The sequence below is a fragment of the Chiloscyllium punctatum genome, chromosome 1 (genome assembly GCF_047496795.1).
Source record: "Chiloscyllium punctatum isolate Juve2018m chromosome 1, sChiPun1.3, whole genome shotgun sequence".
NCBI lineage: Eukaryota > Metazoa > Chordata > Chondrichthyes > Orectolobiformes > Hemiscylliidae > Chiloscyllium > Chiloscyllium punctatum.
This window is the reverse complement of record NC_092739.1, coordinates 32560234-32582381: the sequence shown is the minus strand read 5'-3', so window position 1 is coordinate 32582381 and position 22148 is coordinate 32560234. Positions and strand designations below refer to the sequence as shown.

At 42.5% G+C, this 22148-nt stretch overlaps 1 protein-coding gene across 17 annotated transcripts in view; it reads right to left on the bottom strand.

Annotated features, from left to right (window-relative positions):
* Positions 1-22148, bottom strand: part of LOC140488060 (bifunctional heparan sulfate N-deacetylase/N-sulfotransferase 4-like) — a 905491-nt gene that overhangs the window by 438283 nt on the left and 445060 nt on the right. The window contains exon 1 of one of the 17 annotated variants that reach the window (XM_072588623.1): positions 20540-20558. The exons of 14 other annotated variants lie outside the window; for them this stretch is intronic. The gene's annotated coding sequence lies outside the window, so the exon portion shown is untranslated. 2 more of the 17 variants (XM_072588530.1, XM_072588370.1) reach the window with 2 other exon arrangements.

Genomic DNA, 22148 nt, shown 5'->3' with positions numbered 1-22148 from the left:
TCTGGCCGGAGCCCTCCAGCAAGAATTCTCCTACTCCTCGGATGCTGCCTGACCTGCTGTGCTTTTCCAGCAACACACTCTCCACCCAAGAGCTAATCACAATGTTCTCGGCAAACAAAATTTCTCTGTCACTGATAACTATCACTAGCCCACAGATTAAACAGCTTCTTGTTGCACAAGAGTTGCGACAGTTCACGCTTTTGGCTCTATATTATCTGCAATCTGAATTACTGCCTGTTTAAACAGTTATTTACATTGTCTGCCATGAGTAGCAGGTTAATTGCTTGTAAAACTATAGATATCCTTACAAACACTGTTTTAATACACTTCTTTTGCATCTTAATGCCCAATGTTTAGAAACACAAAAATAAAAACAAATGGTCCTGACAATATCAACAAGTAAAATGTTAATGGAGAGAAAATTAATAAATTAATCAAATTTGGAGTGGATGGACCCCAGTCAAAAAGGATTGCAATCATAAATATTCAGATAAATTAGAGATGAATAAGACCATTTGATAGAAGCAGAATTAGGCCATTCAGCCCACTGAGGCTGCTACATCATTGAATCATGGCTGATATGTTTCTTAACCCCATTCTTCTGTCTTTTCCCTGTAACCTTTGATCCTCTTTCTAATCAAGAACCTATCTATTTTTGTCTTTAATTCACTCAATGACTTGGCTTCCAGAGTCTTTTGTGGCAATGAGTTTCACTGATTAACCACATTTAGTTTCATACGAGCAGCTATTGATTCTCCCTGGTTGACCTGTACCCATTTCTTTATCTGCCCTACTGCTTTCTCTCTCTCTCTCTCACTCTCTCTCTGGTGTCCATCTTGACTTACCATTTACTCTTACCCCATCTTCAGCATTTATACCACCAACCTTTTCCTAGCTACAATTAGTTCTAAAGAAATGTCACTGGACCTGAAACATTAACTCTGCTTTCTCTTCACCGTTGCTGCTAGACCTGCTGAGTTTCTCCAGCACTTTCTGTCTCTATCTCGACCACACTTCCAGGCAGTTCATGCCATATCCTAACTATTCACTGAGTTAAACAACAAAGTTTTTCCTCACTTCATCCTTACTTCTTTTACAAATCACTTTAAATCTATGCTCTCTCCTTCATTTTACAAGTTGAAACTGTTTCTCCCCATCTATTCTATCCAGCCTATACATTTTATTTTGTGGAGTGAGGGACAGATTGCATAATGGATGGTGAGCTGGTTACCAACAGCAGAGGTTAAAGGTAGCTAATCAACTGGATGAAAAAGTGAGATTTGGATTTTCCCAAGATTGGTGCTGTGACCGCCGTTACTCATTTTGTAACTTAAGATTTGAGAATTGGAAGTACAACTTCATAATATACAGATGTCACTAAATTATGTACCGCATACACGTGAATAATAGTTGATCTCATGTAAAAGTCAGCCCTAGTTCTTCACAGATCGCAGATCAACATTTATGAGTCAGTGTGCCGGCTGCCATGTCCCGCTCCAGCTTTCCAGTCTGCCGGTTGTTCCACTCTGCTCCTGATCCTCCAGTCTGCTAACTGTTCTATTCCACTCCAAGTTTTCAGAATTACCGTGATTCTTTTTTTCTCTTTATTCATTTACAAATCAATTGGGCTTCTGCTAATGATACAGTGTGAATTTTGACAGGCATGAACTTCAGCCCCTTAAAATTGGTATCCATGTAATAGTCGACCTGATAAATTTAACCTTAAAAAGTAGTCAAAAAAATGTGACTATTACCCGAGTACATGCATTAGTATAGTTAACGTAAGGAAGACCGAAAGAATAGTAGAGGGCATAAAATAATCTTGCAACATGAGCAAAAGCATTTTGGTGTGAAAACTAAACAGTCTAGCTACTGCTTGTCTAATATGAGCCCAAAATGGTGCAGGGACGCAAAGAGATCAAATAGTGCCGTGAGAAATAATTACAAATAGTAAAGTCAGGGAATAAGGGACTAAAAAGGGGTTATAAAGCACTACGGTTGATTTTCAGAGTGAGAGAATTGAAAATCAAATAAGTTATGTTAAAGCTGTGTTAAACTTTGGATATGTGCATGGGGCACATTTTTTGATTCCACATGATGCAGCGACAGACAAAAAATATTCTCAAGGGTAATAGCAGAATTGACAGCACATACTGATCAAGAAAGACCGAAGAGGATGAGGTTCTTTTTACTAGAAAAGAGGGGGCAGGGAGTCACTGTTAGAAAGATTTAAGACAATGAAAGATCCCTCGAGTTGACATATATTAACAAAATCCTTATTACTGCGAGAATTGGTAACTAGAAGGCATTCACATATTATTGTCACTAACAAAACAAAAGTGGATTCATGAGAAAAGAATCATTTCATTACCCAAAGAATGGTAAGAATATGGAATCCATGACTGCAAGTGCTGTTCACTTTGACTATTCCTTAAGAGAAGGCGAGTAAACAGAGTCGGAAAGATGGATAAGGAGAATGTAATGCTGGGGCAAAATCAAGGAGGGTAGAAACAGGCTTATATTTGGAACGTAAATGCTGACATAGCTCAGGTGCAGAATGCCTACAGCTGTATTATAAACTCAGTGAAACTCAATTAACTCAATTAATTTTGATTCACTCACATTGTCCTCCAAAACTCTCAGTTCAGTAATTGTCTTCTTGGATTGGAAGCCAGGCAGCATCAGTTGACAGTTTAAGAAAGGAAAGGTAGATAGACCAGGGAAAATAGTTGTCACTCGTGGTTCAATTATTAACATTCTAGTCTCTGTGTCAGAGTGCTGTGGGTTCAAGCTCCATTCCAAGATTTGAGCTCTGTGCAAACACATATCCAAGCTGACAGTCCAGCGAAATACCGAGGGACTGCTGCACTGATGGAAATTCTATCTTTTAAATGAAATGTTAAGAAAAGGCCCCATCTACTCTCAGATAAACGGAAAAGATCCATGGCACTATTTAAAAAAAAACAGCCCGCAAGTTATTTCATGGCCGGTATTTACTCCTCAATGAATTTCACAAAACAGACTTGGCGATTACCACAATGCTGAGACACATTTGTGGGCCCTTCTACAAATTGACTGACACTCTACTGACATTATAACAGTGAATAATGTTCTGTATTTTATGAATTTGTTGGGTATTTTATTCATTTGATTTTCCTAATAGCAATTAGAGATGACACTAGTTTTGAAGTGTGTAACTGGTTATTTATAGTGACTTGAAATATCTCTGCATTCACAACATGTCTGCATATGTGCTTTTTCCAGCTCTAGCTTCTAGGTTTTTTTTTATTGAGTGTCTGTTTTAATTCAGCTCTGGGTTGACAACCAGGCTTAACCAATCAAGTACAGTAAGCAGAGTTTAATTATCACAGTGACATAACTGAACACAGAACAATTGAAAACTATGGTTGCACTTCAAAAGTACATCACAGGCTATTAAGTGTTTTAGCATACCCTGCTGTCATTAGAAAAAAAAATTCTTTGAATGCAAGCATTTCTGTTTTAAATGAGCAAGTAATTGGCCTATTAGTGTGCCAGCTGTTATGGAGAAGTTACTTAAATCTCTCATTAGGCACAATGGGCTGAATCTTATAAGGCCCTGAGCAATATGGGCAATGGTTAGATTTGTGGCAGAATCAGAAAAGGAGGCCCATCTTAATACCAAGAGCATTTTTATGTTTTTGAGACGCGGTGCAGCAAGTTACCAGGTATAAAGGATCGTTACTTGTTAAATGCCTTGTTGGCGGCCGAACACAAATCATTCATATTCACCTTTCTATCTGACCAAAAGCACCAAATGAACTAGACATCAAGAAAACTTGCCACGGAAGTCAGAGCAGTCACTTAGGAGATTCAGCCTGTTACTTTCTCTGAAGCAGCTCCATGTTGAACCCGATCCACGTGCCCCTCATTCATGGACATTGGCATTTGCCAACCCCTCATAACTGTCATTGTACTTCTCTGATATACTGGCAGGGTGCCCTAAAAGCACAGATTTGCATTGGAGGGTGCACTATCAACTAGCAATGAAAGGCAGCAGCAGGGACAGTGTGCGTGCACAGATTGGCATCCAGCTCCTCAGCTGGAGTACGCTGCATCTCAGGGCTGCTTGTTTGGTCTCTTAGCACTCACTTTCGTCATGCCTACCTGCATGCTTGTATTATCCATGCCTTGCCACACCGGTTAGTGCAGTCATAGAACCATCAGTCCTGATGAAGGGCTTTTGCCCGAAATGTCAATTCTCCTGCTCTCGGATGCTGCCTGACCTGCTGTGCTTTTCCAGCGCCACACTGATCTCCAGCATCTGCAGTCCTCATTTTCTCATAGAACCAGACAGCTTGTCATGCAGCCCAACAGTCCTGAGCTAAGTACATTTTGCAGTGTGCTATGTCAATCTCACATCTGCTCCAACAGACGAGCAGCCTGCAGGGAGTGTGTGCAGCAAGCAGGGAGCAAAGTCTCAGAGTTTCAGAAGAGCAGTCTCACTGAAGTCCATGCTGACACTCATCAGTCAGGGGAGTTCGGGCAGTACACCAAGGGCAGCTTCTGATACATGTCCAAGGGATTGGCCGCAGTGCAGAGTCCCATTAGGGTATTCTTGGTCAGTACTCGTGTTTCTGCCATCTGGGAGTGGGTTCTGGTCAATTCTGAGGCTCCATAAGAGCCAGTCTGGAAGCTAGGGTGAACACGGTCAGGAAAATGTATAGTCAGCAGTTAGGGGTTTGGACACTTCCTTGTCTGGGGCAGTCTAGTTGGATTGTACAAGTGGGTGGGCCATGGTCAGCCCTTTAGCAGAAATGAAAGGGAAAGCTGTGGGGGGAGGGGGCAACAGAATTTGCCAGGGCAGTGGTACATTGTAAGGCATGGATAGGAATGGGGGTCAAACATAGAGGAGGGGGGAGAATTCATCTAAGGTCAGGAGTTCCTGGCTTCAGGGGGTGGAGATTAAGCAACAGATGATCACACTTGCAATGGTCATGTCATGTGGCAGGACAGGGGCTGGATGGAAAAGGTGGGCAGGTGAAGGCCAATGCAGGTAGCCTGAATTGATCCTGCAGAGCCTGTGGGGTTTATGGCAATGGATACCAGGAAAAGGGGGTGGTCTCACCAAAACCTAGACTCTGAGGCTGCAAGCCACTGTCTGAGGAGCATTCGCTTTCACCTTCCATCAGGCAGCAAATCACACGTGTGAAATGAGAAAGAAAATGATTGTGATCATACCCTAACTCAACCTGTGAGAGCGCGCTGCAGGACCTGCCATGATTAGCCTAATAAAAGGAAAGAACATTATACACAGATCCTTGCACTGGACAGGACACAGTGTGGGGTCCTTAATTCATGGCCCTCCTGTTTGCTGCACCTCTCCCTTCCCCAGACAATAAGAAACTCATTGACACCAATACCTTCTGATGCAGAGGCTATGAAAGAATTGGGATGTTCAAAGGAGTCACCAACTCTTATTGCTTTCTGTCTCTTGTTTCTAGATGCTGCAGAAAGCTATCACCACAGAGCTCTGTCTCTGGGACATCACGTAAGTGGCCATGAAGCTATGTTTCACGTGGTAACAACACCATTGGCGGCTTCAAAGACAGACAAACAACCACTGAAGTCAGTGACATTTATCAAAAAGGTGCAAACGCATTGCATTGTCATTCATGCTACTGGGTTCCCTCAATAAGTTTTCTTTTCTCCTTCCCATACTGTTTCAGTATACTCCCTCACTCTGCAGCAGAGGAGAGAGGGGCAGTGGACTCCATTGGCCCTGAAAGTTTGGTCTAGCCATTGTGGGGAGTGATTGTATCTGGGCAGCCCCGAGATGCTGAGGACCTTCTTGCCTGTTGTAAGTTGACCTTCCTGGGCATGGGCTTCCAAAGGCCGAGGGGGAGCAGGCAGGCTGGAGGTGGAGTGCCTGGCCACCCAATGGAGTGTCTTGAGTGGAGATGTCTGAGGATGCTGTGTGATTGCTCCTTCAGCTGCTGTTTCCTCTCACTGCCCTGACTCCTGATAAACAAGGGGCACCTGACATGTGCACCAGGTTTCCTTGCCCCTCTCTGTCACCACGCCTTCAATTCCAAGGACCAGTGGCAGTGCAGGATACCAGAGGGGATCGGGACCTATTTCTCCATGACAACTGTCCTTACAGGCAGGCAAATTGCTGCATGACCTACTGCACTGAAGCAGTTCCTGGTCAATGAAGATCATTGCCTCCAACAAAGCTATCTGCTTCCCAGTGCATGTGGATGAATTGGTGGACTGCTGACTGCACAGGACCCTGTCCTGTCTGGGCCTGAGCGGGTAACTGGTCTCCGGCAGTCCTGTGAGCATCAGCTGCCTGGGCCGCTTCTTCCTCAACCAACTGCAGAGCTAACGCAGTGATCACCAGACTATGCTCCTGCACTCGTAGCCTCACATTCCCACTGAGGTACCGGTATTTCAGCTGGGGGCACGTAGGAGAGGTAGCCTTACTGATGCTTTCTCTAAGGCCTTGACAGTATTATCCTCAGAGAATGAGAATGTAATTTTTGAGGAGCTGGCCATTCCACCATGGAGATGGTGGACGTGCTGACAGAATCCACAGGACACCAGAGAGAGAAGGCATCATGGCCAAAAGTTAGAAGTAGTGTGAAGTGAGCGGTCTCACGCAACCCTCCACCAGTATGAGCTCTTTCAGCCCTTTTGATGAAGGAGCAGTGATCTGAAAGCTAGTGCTTCCAAATAAACCTGTGTTGTGTGATTTTTAACTTTGTGTGTGTGTGTATGTATATATGTATGTGTGTGTGTAGTGAGAGACAGACACCAAAAGGCAGACAAGATTAGAGTGGTGCTGGAAAAGCACAGCAGGTCAGGCAGCATCCAAGGACTGGGAAGAATCGCCATTTGCCTAAAACATCTATTTTCCTGCTCCTCGGGTGCTGCCTGACCTGCTGTGCTTTTCCAGCACCACTCTAATCTTGACTCTGATCTCCAGCATCTGCCATTCTCACGTTCGCCTACAAAAGGTAGACAGCGGTGTATAACTCTAAGCCCTGGCACAGCAATGAAGGTCACTGATCTTCATAATGTCTGCTGGCCTTAGTTCTGGACTGTAGAGATGACATTGATCAAGGAGGTATTCTTCAGCCAGGCTGCTAGTATCTGGTGGTGTGGCACTCCGCTGCACCACCCCCTCAACCAGAACCCCTAGGTTCCTGTCAGAGAATCATATGGCATCTATCCCTTCTTGGACAAGTTCAGAGTCTGTCCATGAATGATCAGGGTAAGTTCGGAATGCCAGTGCTTATTTTGGGTGCACAGCAACCTTTTTAAAGATGGTTCTAGCACAAGGGATGCCAATTGTTGGTGAATGTGTCTAGAGTGGTGAGGCATGCTGGGATTTTGGATCTAATTGGTCTTAGGGCAGGCAAGGTAGTTAATGTGGCAAACTTGATAAGATACAGTGAGAAAACTCACTGGGTCTCGCAATGGAAATTTATCCAAAAAAATTCAAACTTCGCCAAACATTCAGCCCAAAGTGACAGAATACTTGGACGAATAAGGTATGACGAAAGGCAGATGTCAGACACTTGTGAAGGGTACGTAATGTACCCAGAAGGCAGTTATACATTTTGTGGTAGTTGGTAGCATGATAGAAACTGAGCTATTAATGGATGTTATTAATGTGGATTTTAATAAGGCATTTCATAAATTTACATGTAAAAGACAACTAAAAACAGAAAATACGTGAAATTAGAGGAAGTCTATTTACATGGGGAGGGAATCAGTTAAGAAGTAGGAGAGAAGTGAAAATAATAAGCTCCATTTGGCAGAATGTGACTGGTAGTGTCAAATGGTCCTGGGACTCAACATTTCATTTTGTTTACAAATGATTTAGATGAAGGAATTGAGAGCAGTATATTGAGATTTGTTGATGGACCAAGTTAGTGAACACAGTCTATAGAGTAAATGGAAGAAGAAAGACAGAAAGTGGCATTGATAGATTAAGTAAGTAGACAAAAGTGGCAGGTGGAGTTCAGAGTAGAAAATTATGAGGTCATTCACTTTGGACATAAGCATGATAGATCGGGGTATTTTCTAAAGGGTGAGAAGCTAAGAACTGTGCAGGAACAGAAAGGATTTTGGAGTCCAAGCACAGAAATCACAAAAATCTAACGGACATGTACAATATGTAATTAACAAAACTAATGGAATGCTGACCTTTATTTCAAAAGGGCTGGAATATAAAGTAGTGGAGGTTATGCTACTGCTTTATAAAGCTCTGGTTGGACATGATTTAGAGTACTATGAACAGCTCTGCCCTTCAAAAAGGACAGTTTGCATTTGGAATTAGTCCAATGCAGATTCACGAGAATTATATGGGTGCTAAAGGGGGGAGGAAATTATTAGGTCAGGTTGAAAACACAAGGCTTGTATTCTATTTCGTATAGAAGATTAAAGTGTGATGTAATTGAAATGTTTATGATGATTAAAGGATTTGATAGTCCAGATAAAGATAAGTTATTTTGCTTGCCATTGATTCTGGAATAACGCTACATAGCCTTAAAATTAGTGTGTTGCCATTCAGAGTAACAAAGGCCTTTGTCACATAAAGGGTAATGGGAGTTTGATGCTCTAACTCCACCCAGCAATGTTTTTATTGACCCCCATTAACTCAGTTTTACTAAGACTCTTTGATGACATATTCTGTCACAGGCTTTCCATGTTTATAATTAAGTCAGGACCCAAACAGTGAGCATCAGCGAGTAGCTTGCTCCTTTGCAGATTTGGTATTTTGATTGTAGGTAGTTGAGACCTCTTCATAAATTCCTGTGTCTTTCTTGTTAGTTGCAATTCTCCATTTTGAAAATACCCATTTATCCTCATTAGCTACACCCTATTAGTTAGTCAATCACTATCCGTGAGGTTTTATCTTGAGTAGTTGTTTTCTTAAATGTGGTGTCTTTCCCACTCTTTAAGAAAAGAGGGAAAGCTAAAAATGTGAATTGATGCCTAATATCAGTCATAGAACAAATCTTAGAATCTATAAAAAGGATGTGATAATAGGACACAGAATATAATTGTAGAAGGATTCTTGTAGAAAACTGTGTACAATTCTGGTTGCCCTTCTGTAGGAAATATGTTGTTAAACTTTAGAGGGTGCAGAAAAGATGTACAAGGATGTTGTCAGGACTAGAGGGTTTGAGTTATAGGGAGAGGCTGAATAGGCTGGGGCTTTCTTCCCTTAGAGTGTCAGAGGCTGAGGGATGATCTTATAGAGGTTTATAAGATCATGAGGGGCATAGAGAGGGTTAATACCGAAGATCTTTTTCCCAGTGCAGGTGAGTCCAAAACCAGAGGATATAGGTTTAAGGTGAGAGGGGAAAGATTTAAAAAGAGGGGTAACTTTTTCAGGCAGAGGGTGTATAGAACAAGTTGCCAGAGGAAGTAGTGGAGGCTGGTACAATTATAACATTTAAAAGGCATCTGGAAGAGTATATGAATAGGAAGGGTTGAGAGGGACATAGGTCAAATGCTGACAAATGGGACTTGGTCAGATTGGGTTGTCTGGTTGGTGCAAACATATTGGACTGAAGCTTCTATAAAAGCTTTCTAGGCTTGGTGAAGTGAAAATGTAAAAACTGAGATTGATTGAGTTTTGCTAGGCAAGGTTATTAAAGGTTTGAGAACTAAGACAGAGAGATGGAGTGAGGATACAGGATGAAAAGTGAATGAATTTCATCAGCAAAATAATCTATGCCTCATCCTGTATGTGCTGTTTTGATGTCATGACAGTAACTTTCACCTCTTCTCCGGCATTTACCTTCTGTTAATTTAGTGCCAGCTAGCTTTCTAGAGGTTCAACCTTCGAAATACTCACAATTGTGAGATTAATTTCAACAAATGTGGTCATTTATGGACTGAAACCCATTTAGTTCAGGAAAGGAAGCCTGACATTATCATCTAGTCAAATTATTTGTGTGGTTGCCTCTTTGTTGCATCACTAGGTACTGATCAGTAAACAAGAACACAGAGACTTTGGAGTGCAGGTTCATAGTCCTTGAAAATGGAGTCACAGGTGGATAGGATAGTGAAGAAGGTGTTTGGTATGCTTTCCTTTATTGATCAGAGTATTGAGTACAGCGGTTGGGAGGTCATGTTGCGGCTGTACAGGACATTGGTTAGGCCACTGTTGGAATATTGCATGCAGTTCTGGTCTCTTTCCTATCGGAAAGATGTTGTGAAACTTGAAAGGGTTCAGAAAAGATTTACAAGGATGTTGCCAGGGTTGGAGGATTTGAGCGATAGGGAGAAGCTGAAAAGGCTAGGGCTGTTTTCCCTGGAGCATCAGAGGCTGAGGGGTGACCTTATAGAGGTTTATAAAATTATAAGGGGCATGAATAGGATAAATAGACAAAGTCTTTTCCCTGGTGTCGGGGAGTAGAGAACTAGAGGGCATAGGTTTAGGGTGAGAGGGGAAAGATATAAAAGAGACCTAAGGGGCAACTTTTTCATGCAGAGGGTGGTACATGTATGGAATGAGCTGCCAGAGGAAGTGGTGGAGGCTGGTACAATTGCAACATTTAAGAGGCATTTGGATGGTATATGAATAGGAAGGGTTTGGAGGGATATGGCCGGGTGCTGGCAGGTGCGATTCGATTGCGTTGGGATATCTGGTCGGCATGGACGGGTTGGACTGAAGGGTCTGTTTCCGTGCTGTACATCTCTATGACTCTATGACTCTATTAGTGCTGGATTAGTGGTGTTGGAAGAGCACAGCAGTTCAGGCAGCATCCAACGAGCAGCGAAATCGACGTTTCGGGCAAAAGCCCTTTTTACCTCTATTAGTGGTGTCAGATTTACTTGTATACTTGTATTGTTGAGAATATAAAATACTCTGTGGATTTCAACAACTTTCTCAGGCATGAATCAAATAAACATTCTACATGTGTATTGTTAACAATGAATATTTTTATGATACTTAACAGTGGAGTGGAGTTTGGAGGTGCAGAAGTAGCATCCTTAAGCTGCAAACTCTGATCTCAAAACTCACTCCAGGAAGGCACATTTGTAACGTGCCTAAACAGCCTAAGGAATAACTTGCAACATTCTAAATGGCATGCATTAACAACAGTAGACATTTCTCTTCAACCATGTGATGAACATAGTGGCTCAGTGACAGCACTGCTGCCTCACAGTGCCAGAGAATTCTCCTGGTGTCTGCATGGGTTCCCTCCGGGTTTCCCACCACAGTCCAAAGATGCACAGATTAGGTGGATTGATCATGCTAAATTGCCCAAATGCTGGTTGGATTAGCCATGGGAGACGCAGGGTTACAGGGATAGGGTAAGGAGGGTTGGTCTGGGTGGGATGCTATTTAGAGGGTCAGTGTGGATTCAATGGGTCGAATGGCCTGCTTCCAAACTTTATGGATTCTGTGATTCTATGGAATAAAAGTTGGAGCCTCCAGCTACCATCACTATACACAGCTTCAGGCTACAATACACATGTAAAGTGTATGTTGCTGCAGTAACTTGGAGTCCCTGGGGTCTCTTTGTTTCATTTGGCTAGATACAGCTGTGTGGATCAAATTGTGTTTTGATCACTGTCCTGATTGGGGAGGATCCTGGACTGGTCTTCTTGCCTAACATGGTTTTGTGGGTGAGACTTGTTTTTGGCCAGGGAATGCAAGAAGAACAACAACAATGGAGTACATCAAACCAAATCCTGTTTTTTTTTAAACATGTTATGGGCTGAAATGCAACTAGTTCACTAATATCCGACAGAAAAGATAATCTGTCAGCCTTACCAGACTGGTCTACGTGATTCCAGTTTTTCACTCTGTAGCTGACTCCTAATATGCTGCGTGATGTAAACTGGATTACTAGTATTACCCATTTCCCAAGAACCCAACTTTAAAAATAACATCCTCATTTTTCAATAATCAAGAATAGGAACCCTGGAGAATTTTTCGACAGTCAAGGACAATAGGCCAATTGTAGAACTGCAACTGCTGATGCAGTTCTCCTTAATGATCCAAGGACTTCATCCCATTTTTCTACCTCTCATTCACAAAAGCTAAGTGAAAGATAGTCTGAAAACCCAGCTGTTTAAAGCAATGCACAGCATGTCAATCTGCATTTAATTTAATAACCCTTTGTCAGAATGGTTCTGACAGATGCTCTGTACTGACTAAAGTTTCTCTCTGAAAATTAATGAACCTTTATTCAAAATGTTCCTGCATTGTACAGTTAGAGACATTTCTTGAGGGTTTTGCTGTATTTTGCACACAGTGTAAGTAATTGTATATTTATTCTTTTTAAAAAGTACTATTTGCTGGTTTAATTACTTACCAAATAAATCATTATAAAAGACAGAGCATTTTATCGAATATAGCACAAATCACACCCACTTGCACTTTTCAGACAACAATTGCTGGTAATAATTTTGATTTTGTCAGTTCATCTCCTCTCGACCTCTCTTCTGTTTCTTTACCAGTCCCATTACTATCTCTTTTTGCACTGCACTGTCATCACTGGAATTTAATTACTCCTATTTTCTAAACTAATCACAGACCTTCCCTTTTGTTTTATTTTCATGTTCATTGCCTCTGTAATTGCTTAAAACCTGTTCCATAATCTGCATTTTCCAGTTATGATGGAGTCTCACAATCTGAAATATGAACCATTTCTCTCACTAAAAATGTTGCCCATTGAATATTTACAGCATTTTCTACTTTTATTTCTAATTATCACCAACTGCAATAAAGCACTTTTGTAAAATTAGAGTTAAGGTAACTTGTAGTGTTATTAAAAATGGATTGGAAGTTAAAATTGTGCAAAGCAACAGCGGAATTTCTCCCAGAAGATATAATAACTCTATTGAGTTCAAAATACAATTAACCTTATAGAGCATAACGAGAATGGACCTGTTCCCTAGTACTGTGATATGACAAGTATGAAGTGATTTATTTTTCAAAAAAGGCAAATATTATTCAAGAAGTATTACACATGGTTGTTCATCTTTGTCCTTTTAATGTTCTCTGTAATAAATCTATTGGAGATTAATAAGTCTTTTTTTCCCTATCGTAGTAACAATTTCAAGGGATAATGTTGCTGCCACATTACTCCAACTTGCCCTAAAAGTATCATCAAAAACATATCTCAAAATAAAAGATGTCATAGTACCAATCTGCATCAGCATAGGGAAAGGAAAACACAATGAGGTGTCAATGTCAGCAACACAAAACAAGCTCACAGCAAATTGGCCCAAGCTGAATTTTCCCTCTGAGTAATCTCGGATAGCATTTGAATAATTACTCACTGTACAATTGATCCTGATAACAAACTTAGCTCCTTTAACAAAGTTCAGATCCCCATGAAAAGTAACAGCGAGAGTTTATCTGCATGTGACAAGTATGGGTTGTCCTTCAGACACGAGTTCCAGAAGAAAGAGCAGAATGCACTGAATGCTGTCTCACTAAAAAAATAAATTTTAAATAGAATGTCGAGAGGAATCCTCTAACCAAGTACGTTGAAAGTATGTAGCTGACGAACAAAGAATTCAAGATAGATGCTATGTAAAAATATGACTGCCTCCCTTTATAAAATTTAAGATTGAACAGCAATTCACATCAATAATTTCCCCATTTAATACGAAGGATAATGGATCAAATCGGATCGAAACATCATGGTCTATATACTTAAAGAACCAAACTGATATGACTAATACTTTGCACTTTTGAACTTCCTCCTCCAGTTTATTAAATCTGTACTCTGACTACCAACATTTCCAATGAAATCTGACCTTCATTCAGCATCATTGAGACTGATTTAAAAGCAGATTTCCTGCAGTAAACATGTACAAAGTAGTGCATTCTAACTGCAACAGAAACCACTTTACTTTTGAGGATGCCAACATATTATTTTAATGAGAAAACAGTCACTTTGTCATACCACATAAAATTATGTTAAATTTATAATATCACAGAGTCATAGAGATGTACGGCGCAGAAACAAACCCTTCAGTCCAAATCATCCAGATATCCTAATAAATCTAGTCCCATTTGCCAGCACTTGGCCCATATCCCTCTAAGCCCCTCCTATTCATATACCCATCCAGATACCTTTTAAATGCTGTAATTGTATCAGCCTCCACCACTTCCTCTGGCAGCTCATTCTATACATGCATCAATGTCTGTGAAAAAGTTGCCCCTTAGGTCCTTTTTAAATCTTTCCCCTCTCACACTAAACCTATGCCCTCTGGTTGGGACTCCCTTATCCCATGGAAAATACCTTGTTTATTTATCTGATCATTTATCATGATTTTATAAACTCTGATATTCCAGCCGCTGACACTCCAGAAAAAATCCTGGCAACATCTTTGTAAATCATTTCTGAACACTTTCAAGTTTCACAACATCCTTCCAATAGGAAGGAGACCAGAATTGCATGCAATATTCCAAAAGTGGCCTAACCAATGTCCTGTACAGCCATAACATAATTTCCCAACTCCTGTACTCAATACTCTGACCAATAAAAAAAAAGCATACTTCACTATCCTATCTACCTGTCATTCCATTTTCAAGGAGCTATGAACCTGCACTCCAAAGTCTCTTTGTTCAGCAACACTCCCTCGGACCTTACCATTAAGTCAAGATTAGAGTAGTGCTGGAAAAGCACAGCAGGTCAGGCAGCATCCAAGTAGCAGAAAGAATCAAGGTTTTGGCAGGAATCCTTCATTACCATTAAGGTGTTTAAGTCCTGCTCTGATTTGCTTTTCCAAAATGCAGCACCTCACGTCTATCTAAATTAAACTCCATCTTCCACTAATCAGCCCATTGGCTCATCTGATCAAGATACCATTGTACTCTGATGTAACCTTCGTCACTGTCCACTACACCTCTAATTTTGGTGTCATCTGCAAACTCCCTAACCATACCTCACCACTGGTCAGTCCGATAAGCCTCCAATCTGATAAGCCACCCACCACCACCACCCTCTGTGGTGTACCTTCGAGCCAGTTCTGTATCCAAGTAGCTATTGTTGTGGTTCTGTTCGCCGAGCTGGGAATTTGTCTTGCAAACATTTCGTCCCCTGTCTAGGTGACATCCTCCGTGCTTGGGAGCCTCCTGTGAAGCCCTTCTGTGCTGTTTCCTCCGGCATTTATAGTGGCCTGTCTCTGCCGCTTCCGGTTGTCAGTTTGAGCTGTCCGCTGTAGTGGCCGGTATATTGGGTCCAGGTCAATGTGTTTGTTGATAGAGTCTGTGGATGAGTGCCATGCCTCTAGGAATTCCCTGGCTGTTCTCTGTTTGGCTTGCCCTATAATGGTAGTGTTGTCCCAGTCGAATTCATGTTGCTTGTCGTCTGTGTGTGTGGCTACTAAGGATAGCTGGTCATGTCGTTTCGTGGCTAGTTGGTGTTCGTGCATACAGATCGTTAACTGTCTTCCTGTTTGTCCTATGTAGTGTTTTCTGCAGTCCTTGCATGGGATTTTGTACACTACATTAGTTTTGCTCATGTTGGGTATCGGGTCCTTCATTCTGGTGAGTTGTTGACTGAGCGTGGCTGTTGGTTTGTATGCTGTTATTAGTCCTAGTGGTCGCAGTAGTCTGGCTGTCAGTTCAGAAATGCTCCTGATGTATGGTAGTGTGGCTAGTCCTTTGGGTTGCGGCATGTCCTCATTCCGTTGTCTTTCCCTTAGGCATCTGTTGATGAAATTGTGAGGGTATCCGTTTTTGGCAAATACTTTGTATAGGTGTTCCTCTTCCTCTTTTTGTAGTTCTAGTGTGCTGCAGTGTGTTGTGGCCCTTTTGAATAGTGTCCTGATGCAACTTCTTTTGTGTGTGTTGGGGTGGTTGCTTTCATAGTTTAGGACTTGGTCTGTGTGTGTGGCTTTCCTGTAAACCTTTGTGGTGAATTCTCCGTTCGGTGGTCTCTGTACCATCACATCTAGGAATGGGAGTTGGTTGTCCTTTTCTTCCTCTCTAGTGAATCGGATTCCTGTGAGTGTGACGTTGATGATCTGGTGTGTGTTCTCTATTTCTGTGTTTTTAATTATTACAAAGGTGTCATCCACGTATCTGACCCAGAGTTTGGGTTGAAGTTGTGGTAAGACTGTTTGTTCTAACCTTTGCATTACTGCTTCTGCTATGAGTCCAGAGACCGGAGAGCCCATGGGTGTTCCGTTGATTTGTTCGTATATTTGGTTATTGAATGTGAAATGTGTTGTGAGGCACAAGTCCAGTAGTTTAAGTATGCCGTCTTTGTTGATAGGTTCAACGTCCTGTTGTCTGTTATGTCTGTCCAGCAGGTTGGCTATTGTTTCTTTGGCTAGTGTTTTGTCGATGGAGGTGAACAGTGCCATTATATCGAATGAGACCATAGTTTCTTCCTTGTCTATGTGTATATTTCTGATGATGTCCAAGAATTCCTGTGTTGACTGTAGAGAGTGTCTGGATCCGCTGATCAGGTGTTTCAGTTTCTGCTGTAGTTCTTTGGCCAGTTTGTGTGATGGTGTCCCTGGTAGTGATACTATGGGTCTGAGTGGGATGTCTACAAACCAGACACCCCACTCAGACCCATAGTATCACTACCAGGGACACCATCACACAAACTGGCCAAAGAACTACAGCAGAAACTGAAACACCTGATCAGCGGATCCAGACAATCTATACAATCGACACAGGAATTCTTGGACATCATCAGAAATATACACATAGACAAGGAAGAAACCATGGTCTCATTCGATATAACGGCACAGTTCACCTCCATCGACAAAACACTAGCCAAAGAAACAATAGCCAACCTGCTGGACAGACATAACAGACAACAGGACGTTGAACCTATCAACAAAGACGGCATATTTAAACTACTGGACTTGTGCCTCACAACACACTTCACATTCAACAACCAACTATACGAACAAATCAACGGAACACCCATGGGCTCTCCGGTCTCTGGACTCATAGCAGAAGCAGTAATGCAAAGGTTAGAACAAACAGTCTTACCACAACTTCAACCCAAACTCTGGGTCAGATATGTGGATGACACCTTTGTAATAATTAAAAACACAGAAATAGAGAACACACACCAGATCATCAACGTCACACTCACAGGAATCCGATTCACTAGAGAGGAAGAAAAGGACAACCAACTCCCATTCCTAGACATGATGGTACAGAGAACACCGAACGGAGAATTCACCACAAAGGTTTACAGGAAAGCCACACACACAGACCAAGTCCTAAACTATGAAAGCAACCACCCCAACACACACAAAAGAAGTTGCATCAGGACACTATTCAAAAGGGCCACAACACACTGCAGCACACCAGAACTACAAAAAAAGGAAGAGGAACACCTATACAAAGTATTTGCCAAAAACGGATACCCTCGCAATTTCATCAACAGATGCCTAAGGGAGACACAACGGAATGAGGACATGCCGCAACCCAAAGGACTAGCCACACTACCATACATCAGGAGCATTTCTGAACTGACAGCCAGACTACTGCGACCACTAGGACTAATAACAGCATACAAACCAACAGCCACGCTCAGACAACAACTCACCAGAATGAAGGACCCGATACCCAACATGAGCAAAACTAATGTAGTGTACAAAATCCCACGCAAGGACTGCACAAAACACTACATCGGACAAACAGGAAGACAGTTAACGATCCGTATACATGAACACCAACTAGCCACGAAACGACATGACCAGATATCCTTAGTAGCCACACACACAGACGACAAGCAACATGAATTCGACTGGGACAACACTACCATTATAGGGCAAGCCAAACAGAGAACAGCCAGGGAATTCCTAGAGGCATGGCACTCATCCACAGACTCTATCAACAAACACATTGACCTGGACCCAATATACCGGCCACTACAGTGGACAGCTCGAACTGACAACCGGAAGCAGCAGAGACAGGCCACTATAAATGCCGGAGGAAACAGCACAGAAGGGCTTCACTGGAGGCTCCGAAGCACGGAGGATGTCACCTAGACAGGGGACGAAACGTTTGCAAGACAAATTCCCAGCTCGGTGAACAGAACCACAACAACGAGCACCCGAGCTACTAATCTTCTCCTAAACTTTGAATCCAAATCGCTAGTTCTCCCTGTATTCCATGAGATCTAACCTTGCTAACTAGTCTCCCATGAGGAACCTTATTGAACACCTCACTGAAGTTCAAAGTTTGTGAGAAGATTTGTAGCTCGGGTGCTCGTTGTTGTGGTTCTGTTCGCCGAGCTGGGAATTTGTGTTGCAGACGTTTCGTCCCCTGTCTAGGTGACATCCTCAGTGCTTGGGTGCCTCCTGTGAAGCACTTCTGTGTTGTTTCCTCCAGCATTTATAGTGGTTTGAATCTGCAGTTTCTGGTTGCCAGTTCCAGCTGTCCGCTGCAGTGGCCGGTATATTGGGTTCAGGTCGATGTGTTTGTTAATAGAATCTGTGAATGAGTGCCATGCCTCTAGGAATTCCCTGGCTGTTCTCTGTTTGGCTTGTCCTATAATAGTAGCGTTGTCCCAGTCGAACTCATGTTGCTTGTCATCTGCGTGTGGGGCTACTAAGGATAGCTGCTCGTGTCGTTTCGTGTCTAGTTGGTGTTCATGGATCCAGATCTTCCTGTTTGTCATACGTAGTGTTTTGTTCAGTCCTTGCATGGGATTTTGTACACTACTTTGGTTTTGCTCATGCTGGGTATCGGGTCCTTTATCCTGGTGAGTTGTTGCCTGAGAGTGGCTGTTGGTTTGTGTGCTGTTGAGTCCTAGTGGTCGTAGTAGTCTGGCTGTCAGTTCAGAAATGTTCTTGATGTATGGTAACGTGGCTAGTCCTTTGGGTTGTGGCATGTCCTCATTCCATTGTCTTTCCCTTAGGCATCTGTTGATGAAATTGCAGGGGTAACCGTTTTTGGTGAAATAATTGTAGAGGTGTTCTGCTTCCTCTTTTTGCAGTTCTGGTGTGCTGCAGTGTGTTGTTTCCTAGACACACTCCGAGATACATGAGAGATACATGAACACAAACAGCATAGGCAGTAACTGCGTAGATTCACTGCTGTATCAGTTAGCAGTGTCGGTTTCTTTCGCTCTCTTTCCCTCACTGACCACGTGGCCACTAGCTTTTGTCTGTCTTCCTCCTTTTAAAAGTGCCATTGTATTGATCTTTTTTCCCCCAAAAGTTCTAAAACAATGAAGCAGCTTATAAAACAGTAATTGCTGCTCCTGGAATTTGATGAAATCACCTCCAGCACCTAAATTACCTCAAAAGGAGCAGCTGCTATAGCTGCAATTTTTTTCCCAACCTCTGTCTTGGATTACCTAGAATCCTTTAATTGTCTTCAAAACTGACAACCTGGGGTAACTTTTTGTCACCCTTGTGCACTCATTTTAATCACAGTGGCACAGTGGTTAGCACTGCTGCCTCACAGCGCCGGAGACCCGGGTTCAATTCCCGCCTCAGGCGACTGACTGTGTGGAGTTTGCACATTCTCCCCGTGTCTGCGTGGGTTTCCTCCGGGTGCTCCGGTTTCCTCCCACAGTCCAAAGATGTGCAGGGCAGGGGAATTGGCCGTGCTAAATTGCCCGTAGCGTTAGGTAAGGGGTAGATGTAGGGGTATGGGTGGGTTGCGCTTCGGCGGGGCGGTGTGGACTTGTTGGGCCGAAGGGCCTGTTTCCACACTGTAAGTCATCTAATCGAATCTAATCTAATTTAAAATTGTTGGCTCACGAATTAGTATGGAAATTCCCAACACTTTTCCTCAACTACAGACCTGAATCAAGGGTTCAAACTTTTAAGAAAATGTACATTTTCATTAATCACTGTACTCTCACAACAAAACTAATATCTAGGCATCCACAATCACACTCGGTAAGAGGCAGATTCTGGTGTTACTGCCTGTCTCTACTCGTGTGAGGGGAAAACTGGAGAGACATTTTGACAAAGGAGAGCGTTTGAACTGCAAATTGTGCATGGAGGTATCTAACAAAGTACAACTAGACTGATGAAGAAAATTTACTTCAGAAAATGTTTTATTATGAAGACTTTAATTACAACTCATTATTTTGAGATGCAACACAAAAAAAAAGACCAACATGAACAGGTAATTGCTATCTTGGTTGTGATGTTGGACCACTTTAAGCTGCTTGTGCTGGAGCTCAAGAAGCAGGGAAGTCAGAAAATGATACTTCTATCCAGTTCCAAACTAAACCCTCATCGTAAACCACCCTGAGAAGAGCATCAGTAGGAATTTAACAACATGAGCAGTTTGTTTTGTTAAACAGTTGATCTGGCAGTTTTGATGCATATTTTGAAATTGGTCAGTGCAGGTCTAGTGTGTGCCTGCCCACAGCGTCCTGCTCACATGCCGACATTCTGTCCTTGGCATACTGCAGTGTTCCAATGAATCACTGCACAAACTGGAGGAACAAATCTCACCTTCAGACTAGGTGCAGAGAAGGGAAGCACTGTTTAGAGGGTGGAGGAAGAGTGGTCTGCTAGAAAAAAAAACTCACCCACCAGGATTTTTCTCCACCAGGAGCGTTGGCTGAATTACCTGAGATTAACAAAGAACATGTCAAACATCGGCAGCCAGCAGCATGGATCACACTTCACTGAAAGATAAAACCTGGCAAGTGGGAGGCAGCATGAAGTTAGTGTGTTGTTTACCTCAACTGGATCAGATGTTATGCAGGCCCCAAATCATGACTTCTACATCCAAAATAAACAAGTTTTTAGTCTTTTATAATTTAAAAACATAAACAATATCAGATAGCTTTGCTTTTCAAGTCACCACGCAGTCCATTGAAAAAAAATTCTTGTTACTTTTTAACCAGCGACTATTTGATGTAAAGTCTTTCTCCGTGAACTCATGACCTTCATTCTACATTGGCAGCAGGTCGCCTCACTTAATTATTTGCATGTTTTCTGGCCTAATAGAATTATTTTACAGATCCTCAAATCTGGAGAAAGCCCAAGGCTGATTTTTCAATGGAGGACACAAATGCGATCCACAGAAATAGGGCAGGACTTTTAACTCTTGAGGTGGGTAACAGAAGTCAGGATTGCGTACCTGCCTTGGGAAACCCTACCTCTAGTGGCAGGACCCCTCACTGGCAAGAGTGCAGGGCTGCTTGAAAATGGGCCAGCTGACGCCGGAGAGTGTAAGGAGGCAGGAGCTGCTGGCTGGGAAGGTAGACTGTGGTGCTGTGGGCTTTCCTCTCAGCCTCAAAGAAAAACACAGAAAGGCCCTGTCGCCCTTACTCCTCGCACCTCTCACCCACCCCATGTCACTCAAACAATACTCCTGCTGTCCCACTGCAAAGGTACGCTCCCAATTCCAGCTCTACATGGTCCCTAATTTTTCCATGCCATCCCAAGGAAAACACTTGGCTCCTCATGCCAAGATTTGGCACATGAATGCCCATTCACTCACTATATTATGAACCACAGCAATGAGTCAAAAAAAACATTTTAAAGTCTCAGTGAATCATTATTTTTCACTATGTTGATGAAAGCTCCATTCAATGCAACCCAATAAAAGTACTAATCATCCAGACCCTTTAAACTGCAAGTACCTGAAACACACTCTGAAACTATTGAACCTATTGTAAACAAACAGTCTGAATTTAACAGCAGCGATTAGACAACCACAGCTATCCATCAAGTTTGGGTGCACAGTTTCAAAATGCTCATTGTTGATTTGAGTCTCAACCAAGAATGCGATCAAACTTAGGGTCATAGAGATGTACAGCATGGAAACAGTCCCTACAGTCCAACTCGTCCATGCCAACCAGATATCCCAACCTAACCTCGTCCCATTTACCAACACTTCGCCCATATCCCTCCAACCCCTTCCTATTCATATACCCATCCAGATGCCTTTTAAATGTTGTAATTGTACCAGCCTCCACCACTTTCTCTGGCAGCTCATTCCATACATGTACCACCCTCTGTGTGAAAACACTGCCCTTTAGGTCCCTTTTATATCATTCCCCTCTCACACTAAACCAGTGCCCTCGAGTTCTGAACTCTCCCACCCCAAGGAAAAGACTTTGCTTATTTATCCTATTCATACAGCTCATGATTTTATAAACTGCGACAAGGTCACCCCTCAGTCTCTGATGAACAAGGGTCTTGTGGTGCAGCGGTTATGCCCCTACCCC